Here is a 9,141-nt window from a genome sequence, read left to right on the forward strand (position 1 = left end):
TTTTTTTTTTTTTTTTTTTTTTTTTTGGTACCAGGGATCAAACTCAGGACCTTGTACTTGCAAGGCAGACAGTGGCAAATCCGCAGCTAAATCCGCAGTTAAATGAGCTAAATCCGCAGCCCCAAAAAGATCCTCTTTAAATAGTCACAGGTTTTGAAAGTTAGAGTATTGGTTTATTTTCTTTGGTCTGATTTTGAGTAGACCATGAAAGAAAATAGAAGATCCCGTTTTGAACTTCATAACTAACGCTGGCGTCAGCAGCCAAGGTCAAGAGCATCACACAGTTAAATCCAACCTTTCCCAGCAATGCACATACCAAGAGACCAAAACAACAACAAAAAAACTAGAACAAGGGTATCTGCATAGCAACAGGCTCTGAGGCCTTCACACAGACCTGTTCCAGGAAGTCTTAGATGAGGCTTCTTCAGGGCACTTGAATAGTCTGTCTTCTTTCAAGCCTCTGTGACATTAGAAAAATCCAGACATTTTGCTTTGTTAATTAGGTGAGTGTTCCAGATGAGCAAGATAAGAGATGAGGCCAAATCTGTCCTGTGCTTTGGCTACCTCGGAGTCACTTTGGTATCAGGACTGGAGAGTAAAGTGTCACACCTGACTGGTGACTCAGGCCTTGTCAGTACATTTCTATCATCAGAGACTTCCCCTCCTTTTCTTCTGTGGACCTTTGGGTTTGGCTGTGCTGACTATTCAGGCCCTTCAGCAATTCCATCAGTCTTTGTATTGTCCTCTCCTCTTGCATGGTAGATATATGTCAGTGGTTTTGATGACACTTTTTCGACCGCTCAATAACTTTTCCAGCAGGGCAGCATAACCTCAGATAATGAACTCCTAAGTAGTTGCCTCATTTTGTATTTAAAAATCTCTTTGATATTCAACAATACCACTCACTGTTAATGGTTTCTGGAGGCACCTTCTATAGAAGGATGCTTCTATAGGCATCATGCTAGGAAGTTTGAAAGAAAAAAACCATGTTGATATATTATTATTCCATTTTATTTTCATTTCTGTGCTGGGAGGTAGGAAGGTGGACATGACTGTGCTCTTCTGGTAGAAAAACTAAGACTTTGGAGCCTCCAGATAGCATCAACAATGGCTTTAGATTGGATTTCCTGAGCATTCCGCAATTCTTTTCTCCTGAAAGACCTTGCCAATTTCTTGAGTGTGGCTGAGCTGATCTGCAGATGACAAGAGTTGGGCCTGAATGCTGTCTCTACCATCATAGTAGGATGCTTAAGAATTATCATTATTTAAAGACAACAGTGGCATCTTTGTTCCTTCTGTCTTTTTGCCAATACCATGGGTGTATTTATAATGTCACTCAGGGTGTGTGGGGGAGGTGAGTGGATTCACACAGTCCTGGAGACTAGCAAATTGTAGCTGCCAAGCACATGCTCTTACTTCTGCTGTTGCATCGTGGGAGTGTGGGCCGGGAAATGTTATGTCTGGGGGAAGAGAGAGACAGCAGCAAGAAGTGAGTTGGGAAGTTGGCTTCAGGAGGGAGGGAAGTTTATGCTCTTGCTGTTGCTGTTTTGTGTTCCAAGCTGTTGTTGGAAACCTAGGAGAAAATGCATAATATAAATCCCTCTCTGTTCTCTCCCCCCATTTCTCCCTCCCCTGGAGTTCAAACAACCCAGGTCTTCATGCATGTTAAGCACATGTGCTACATTCCTAGCTGTCATGTTTATTCTGATTCTAATTATTCTAATTCTTATTTGGACCTTTTAGTTTTTAATATTTTTTCATCCCACAAAGTACTATTAAACTTCAGACTACTTAGTCTATCTTGTGTCTCTTCCATTAATCTTCTCAACTTTCCCAAGTAACAGGTGATAAAATTGCTTCTTTCCCCATCCCCCTCACAAAGCCATAAAATCACAAAGAATCACACTACCAGTGCCAAGCAACTAAAATATCGACAAGCGTGGTTGACCCCTACTCAGTTTGATATAAATCTGTCCAGACAGTAAACTCCACAATTCTAGGATTATGCCCTGTTGGATAACGTGGCATCCCAGTCAATATGATACCACAGGGCAGGGTGACATCACAATAGTCAGCACCCCACAAATATACAAGGAATGGATCAGAATTCCTAGGAGGCTCAGCAAATATTTAATCTCATCCATTTTTGTCAAGTTTAAAATAGTTTAAACTGCATTGAAAGAGAAAGAGAACATACCTTTGGTGGTGAAGTACCCAAAATTGGAAACCACTGGGGCAGACAGACATAACCAGTCTGTGGGTGGGATATGATTAGATGTGACCTTATTTGTATTCTTCTTTCACGTAATGTTTAAAAACGTTTACTCTGTGGTGTGTGTGGAGGGGAGAGAGTCCCCAGGAGGAATCTCTGGAGAGACTTCCTGTGTTTCTTCTCATTCTTAGGTGATGGTAAAATGGACATGAGGAAACAGGAATTTATTTAAAATTTTTCCACTTTCACAGGTTTATTTTGGAATAAAGCCAAAGCCATATACTTTAGCTGAATAGTTTTTGGTCTGTACTCCAAGAGAAAGACCAAGCCAGGGGGTTTGGAAGAAATTCTGAATTGACCCAATTCTCTCCTTCTGTGGCAGGAGAATATTTTTGATTTAGGATATAGTGAAAGCTGTGAAAGCAGGAGTCCCAGAATGGCCCACACTGTGGTCAGTCCGTCCTAGATTTTCTGTGAGATGTGGTGGACCCAGGGATAGCAAGGGAGAAAGAAGAGGCTTGGGCTCAGCCTAGAAATCAGGACCAGTGGGGTGTCCCAAATGACAGCGTTGCGCTTGGGATCCAGAATGTATTCCAGAAGGCTCATTGAAGGCTTGGTTGCAGCTGATGGGCTTTGGGAAGTGATTGGATTGTGAAGACTTTAACTTCATCAAGTGGATTAGCTCACTGATGTGCTCATTATCTGAGCGGGTTTGTTAGGAAGTGGAGTCTAATTGGATAAAGCAGGTCCCCTGGGACATGGATTTGCTAGGTATATTTTCTCTCCAGACTCTCCTTCCCTGTCTCTCTCTCTCCTGTTTTCTGCTTCCTGGCTTCTGTGATGTGATCAGCTTTTTCCTTGTACACATCATGATGCACTGCCTCACCATAACTTAGAAACGATGGAGCTGAGGGACCATGAACTGAAACCTCTGGAATCATGAGACAAGTGTAACTTTTTCTCCTCTAAGTTTGTTTTCTCAGGTATTTTGTCACAGGGATGCAAAGCTGACCAATCCAGATAGTGTCCTATCCTGCAGGGGGAAGTGAGTTCACCTACTGCTGAGCCCCACCCCCATCTGATCCAGTAGATAGGGTATAAATTTAAAAATCTATAGAAGTTAACCATATTTGAAATGAGGTGGGTAACAGTATCGTGCTTCTGAAGCTCATGCAGAATGTCGTAAATTACAGCAAAATAATTCTCAGGGTCCTGAGCAAGTTAGCTCATAGAATTTAAGCCTGGGTGCTGGAAAGCAGGGAAATAATTAAAAAGCCTTGGAAGGATTAGGGATAAGGCAGATATGTGAACAGTTTTGGAGCAGAGCAGGACTGTCTTTGTGCATTTTCTATTGTTATGTAACTAAATACCCAAATGGGCAATTCATAAAGAAAAGGAGTTTATTTCTGGCAGTTCTGCAGGGTAGAGATCCCAAAGTAAAGTACTGTATCTGATGAAAGCCTTCTTGCTGGTGGGGGACTCTTCGGTAGAGAGCAAGGTGGTACAGGGCATTGTCACATGGCAAGACAGAGCAAGCTTGCTAATTTAAATCTCTCTTCCTCTCACAAAATTACTAAAGCAGTCATGGCGATTCCACCTTCATGACTTCGTCTGATCCTAATCACCTCCAAATAGTGTAAACCTGTGGCTTTGGAGATGAGGTTTCAACTTGAGTTTGGAGGGGGCAGACACAGTAGGGTAGTTCTGAAGGGTAACTGTGTGCCCAAATTCACCACATGAGCACTGCATACAGCAATGATCCTTCTAAGCACCTTCTTTGCATGGCAGTGATTCCACCGAACTTTCTGGGGACTTCTCAGGCTCCCAGAGTATGGATTGGTTGTACTGAGAAGTTGAGGAAGACTGGGACTGGCAAACCATCCCTTGGCACTGAAAGAAACAGTGCTTCAAATTGGCAGCCCTAGGTGAACACTTGCAAAAGATTCTGGTTTCTTCATAAAAGAAGCAAGATTGTACAGGATTTGTAGCCTACCTAATGCTGAAGTAAAAATAGAGGAGAAATATTTTGTGATGAAGATCTTATAGAGCTGGTGAATAATCAAATAGGTTATTAATGTGAACCATTAAACACACATATAATATAAACATTATATTTTAATTTAAAAATCTATAAATGTGTATTTATTTACCCTTGTTTATTTTTTCTTGTTTGAGACATGGTCTTATTGTGTAGTCCAAGCTGCTTGATCTTGAGGTACTCCTCCTGTTGCAGCCTCTTAAATGCTCAAATTAGAGGCATATGGTGTCATGCCTTGCCTTACTCATCTTTCTATGTGTAGTCAAGGTCTTTTCTTTGAGCATAAATTGGCTCATGTATAAAGTCTCCCCATAATGTTTTCTCTGTGACTTCCAGTTTCAGTTGCAGTTTTAAAATGCGGAAGGACTTCATAATTTATGGACTTTTCATCAATACCTTGTGAGTGTAAAACTCTCCTAGGGCACTTTTATACTTGTCTTCCTCACAAGACAACATTTGCAGGATTTATCTTTCTGATTCAACTTACTTTTTTTTTTTAACAACACAATGGCTACTTTTTCACATCCACATTTGGGCAGTAAGAGTTATTTAAGGATGTTGTATAACTGTGGTAGAGAGCTAGCTAAGCAGGTCGGGGAGCTGAATCTTTTGTGAGTGTACAGTTTAGTGAAGTGTGCCACCTCCTGATGGGAGGAGCTACTCACGCTTGCAATCAGGCTGTGTTGTGGAGGGGAGGAAGGTGTGGGTTGAGTTTGTGCACCTGTTCATTTCAGTGTACTGAGAGATCTTCCACTGCACCCCTAGATATGATAGTTTGATTAGCTCAGCTTTTCGCTAATGTATATAACCAAACCTAATTTAATTTGGAGTATATAATTAAAATTAACAATGATGTTGAACATTTAATGGATGCTTCCTATGCTTAGAGTCTGAGATTAATGCTTTATATGCAAGCCTGAGATTAATGCTTTATATGCAGGCTTATGTATTTGATGGTATTTATTTAATTTATTCATTTATACTAGGGACTGAACCAAGAGCCTTTGCACTACATTCCTAGTCCTTTTTATTTTGAAGCAGGGTCAGTTTGGCTAAAGTTTCCCAGGCTGTTCTCAAACTTGTAGTCCTTCTGCCTCCGCCTCCCACAGTGTTGGGATAATAGATGTGTACCACCATGCCTGGCTTTGTCCCCATTTTATAAATGAACACAGGGAGACAGAGAGGCTATGACCCTTGCCCAAAGTCACCCAACCAATGTATGCACATGCTCTTAATGCTATCCATCAATGCCCAAAATATGTATTCTTAATCTTTGCACCAAGCTGCTTTGTGCTGCTGCAATAAATGTGAAGGGAGATGACATATAGAAGTTGTCAGACAATCACTGTAAATTGGATTCCTCCAGACAAATAATTTATAGTTATTCCCTTTAAAATTTAATATAAATAGTCCATTCAACTTTTTAGTCCTCAGACTTTAGTTTGACTTTCCCTCCCCATAAAGAGGTATTGCTGCATAGTGTAGTTAGGCACAGGAAGCAACACAAGTTAGTATATCTGTTCCATATTGACTTAGCACTTACATGTGGGAAATATGAAAACACAAAGAATGTGGCTATTTCCAGAAGAAAAACATGATCTTTCTACTCATCAGAATGAGATTTGTGGCCCAGCTGGAGGGGTGGGATTGTCCACTTGGTGATAAACCGTGGAGGTCAAGACAGCATCTCCAGTAATGGTATGGACGAGAAGAGCTCCAGGATTTGGCTAGAGGCCAGGATCACGGCTTCATGAAGGACTTGGGGTTGATGTAGGGTTTTGATTCCAAGCAGAAGACAGAGTGAATATAATCCCTGGAGTAGGACTGTGCACTTGGGGGATCTTGTTTGTTTGCAGAAAGAGACTTAGCAAGGAGCAGAGAGAGAGAGAGTGATATAATACAGAAGCAGTTCAGGGGAGAACTGGAATGTTCATCTAAGGAATGAGAGTACCATCATGCAATGACTTGCATCAGAGACTGTGGTTTTATGTTTTTAAGAATAAATATATTTGAGGGCCAGGGATTTAGTTCAGTGGTGCTGCCTCCTGCCTCGCAAGCACAGGGTCTTGAGCTCGATTCCCCGGTACCAAAAACAAAACAAAAAGAAAAGAATAAAAGATGAAAAATAAAATGATTCTATATATATATTGAGTGGGTTGGAGTTCTTTCCATTCATCTAAGTCAAATACATTCATTATATATACATGTACAATTGTTCCATGACAAAACAAAATATTTAGAACATAGCAGGAAATTCTGTGGATGCCTCTTTATCCTCCTTCCTTTCTCTAGTTCCTGCGCTTGCATCTATCTGAGGGATTTTGCAGCCAGGGGATGTGCTTGCCCCAGCCCAGCCCTGACCATGTAGGATTCAAGCACTGGACTGATGTCCCAGAGCAGCCTCCAGACAAGGAAGCTGGTGGTGCCTGGATAAACACTCCAACGTCCTCACCCTCAGTGGAAGCTGCTATGGGGAGTGGGCTCCACCTGAAACTAAGTCCAGGCCGGCCAAGGCAGTGTCTGGCATAGTGACACGGCTCCCATGAACTCAGCCTCTCCCCACCCCTGTGGGTTTTTCCTGGAATCACTTCTTAGGAAAACTATTTGCTTCTTGGAGACACTGGATTAAGATTGATATTTTTTAAAGTATTTTTTTAAAACAAAAGATAGAATTGAAGCCCCCCACCCCCTGCTTTTTGGTATCATGGGTCGAACTCGGGACCTTGTGCTTGCAAGGCAGGTGGTAGAACCACTGAGCTAAATCCCAGAATTGAAGCCTTTCAAAAAATACTTCCCCAAAACATTTAAAAAATCAAACAGAGAACTCACTTGCTGGAAGGCAGCATGAATACCTCACAAGTGTGCATAACACTTTTATGCTTTCTGTCTGTGTGTGACCTCTGAAATGCTCAAATCAGATGTAGAATCATACCCAGAGTGAATTGTGCTTCGAATCCTACCAGGGAAGAGAAGAGAAAAGCAGTAAATTCTTACTTCCCTTAGATCTGGCAGTGAACAAATAACAATCACATTTAAATCCCATAATCTCAGGAAGTTGGTATTACTTCCTTATTTTTCAGCTGAAAACATTACTATGTGATAAAGCTATAGAGGTGGAGATGATATTTTATTGCCTGTTTATCAAGTTCTCAGCATAGAGCATGGCACATAGGCCTTTAGCAATATTGTTCAATAAATGAGTAAATGACATTATAAGTATCTTGTCCAAGGTCACAGGCCCAGTTATTTGTAGAGTCGGGATTGTACCACTTTGTGCTACTCAAGGAAAAGTAACCTGTTGATTTCTGCAAAAAACATTACCACACTTTGATCAATGCAGTGAGTCTGAACAAATTTCTTTCTGGTGTCTCTAGAAGAAATAAAGCTGGAGCTTTATGCTCTTTTCCCCTAATACATTATGTAATTTATAGGCAACTGAACAGAATGATAACTGCATATTTATTGTCATTTTAATGAAAAACAATTTGTTCTGAATTTCTTCAAACTAAGCAAATGTTACATCTTGGTGAAAGATGTAGGCTCTAAGGGAGAAAAAGCTGAGTTTTAAAAATAAGGGAAAAAATTGCTCGTCATGAAGATTTCTCGCACACTGCAGCCCTCATGTATTCACTGCCCTTTGGCTCCTGCGGTCTGGGTGCGGGAGAAACTACCATCTGCCTGGTGTGAGTGGCTCCTCTCTGTTCATTGTTGCAGTTCACCAACTCCAGGAGGACCACCTCTTGATGAAGGAACTTGAGGAGCTCATGGTGGGGGACAGAACTGCTGACGCCCTCATGAATGAACAGATAGATTCCCGAGGTACAGCTGAGTCACCTACTAACTCAAGGACTCAAACCGTGCTTATATTTCAGGGCCTGGCACTGAAATAATCATGGTTCTGTAAGAGTGGAGTGGGAGAGTTCTTTATGTTCATTCAAAAACACATTTGTTTTATAGATAGGACAGTTTTTTTTAAAGAATATACTCATAAGGAACATAGATTATTTGAGTAAGCAATTTGAGAAGGTTGTAGAAGCTACCTTTCCCCAGGCTTTCAAAATAAGATGATCTATCATTCTCTGCAATGCGACCCTTATAATGAGCTGGATGACCTGTTACTCTCAAGTTTTTAATGCATCACCCAATTTTCTTTTTACTCTTTTCTGTTTTCGACTCATATTTAAATCAGAGACAGTAGGAGCCTATAAGAAATATTGAACATCAAACACTAACGTCAGGCTTCTTTGAGTTTCAAGTTGAAATGGCTTTCATGTAGATCTTATTCAACTGTGGTTGATAGAAAATAGAAATATTCACTTTTATCAGAGTTGAATGTAATTTAGGAAAAGAATTAGAAGCCATAGCAGCATGACACAAAGTAAATTCTTCTCACTGAGCTTACCCAAGCTCATCTGTACTCCAAAGCTTGCAGCTGTGTCATAGAAATTTCTTTCAGAGTTATTTTAGTTCATTTTAATAAAAATAATTACCAAATATAATAAAACATTCTTGGAAGGACATGAAGGATTCATGGCATTGACACGTGTTATTAAAAGAACTAATGAGCATTGCTACTAATACTTTTTTGCATTCTTATTTTCTAATGAGAATGATACTCTATTAATTCTTAAACACATATATCTTTTCCAGTTTTGTTTTGCCTGTTTGGTGCCAGGGTATTTTTTTTTTTTTTGTTAGTTCTGGAATACACTGTATAGACTGCTTCTATTTTTTATTTGCCTATTCTCTCGACCTAGTGGCTATGAATCCAAGTTACTTGAATAATAATGGAAACCTAATGTTCCTGGTGAGCAATCATTATATATAACTAGAAATGAGAGAGATGAGAGAGAGAGAGAGAGAGAGAGAGAGAGAGAGAGGGAGGGGGGGG

General features: G+C 40.5%; 1 long non-coding RNA gene across 1 annotated transcript in view; it reads left to right on the forward strand.

The window, feature by feature from the left end:
• The first annotated feature begins 7,974 nt into the window (after positions 1-7,974).
• Positions 7,975-9,141, forward strand: part of LOC117285356 — a 54,383-nt gene continuing 53,216 nt past the window's right edge. Inside the window, exon 1 of the long non-coding RNA XR_004516353.1 lies at positions 7,975-8,069. This is a non-coding gene — a long non-coding RNA (uncharacterized LOC117285356). The remainder of the gene's footprint in view (positions 8,070-9,141) is intronic.

The sequence above is a fragment of the Fukomys damarensis genome, unplaced genomic scaffold (genome assembly GCF_012274545.1).
Source record: "Fukomys damarensis isolate Sample0158 unplaced genomic scaffold, DMR_v1.0_HiC HiC_scaffold_1, whole genome shotgun sequence".
NCBI lineage: Eukaryota > Metazoa > Chordata > Mammalia > Rodentia > Bathyergidae > Fukomys > Fukomys damarensis.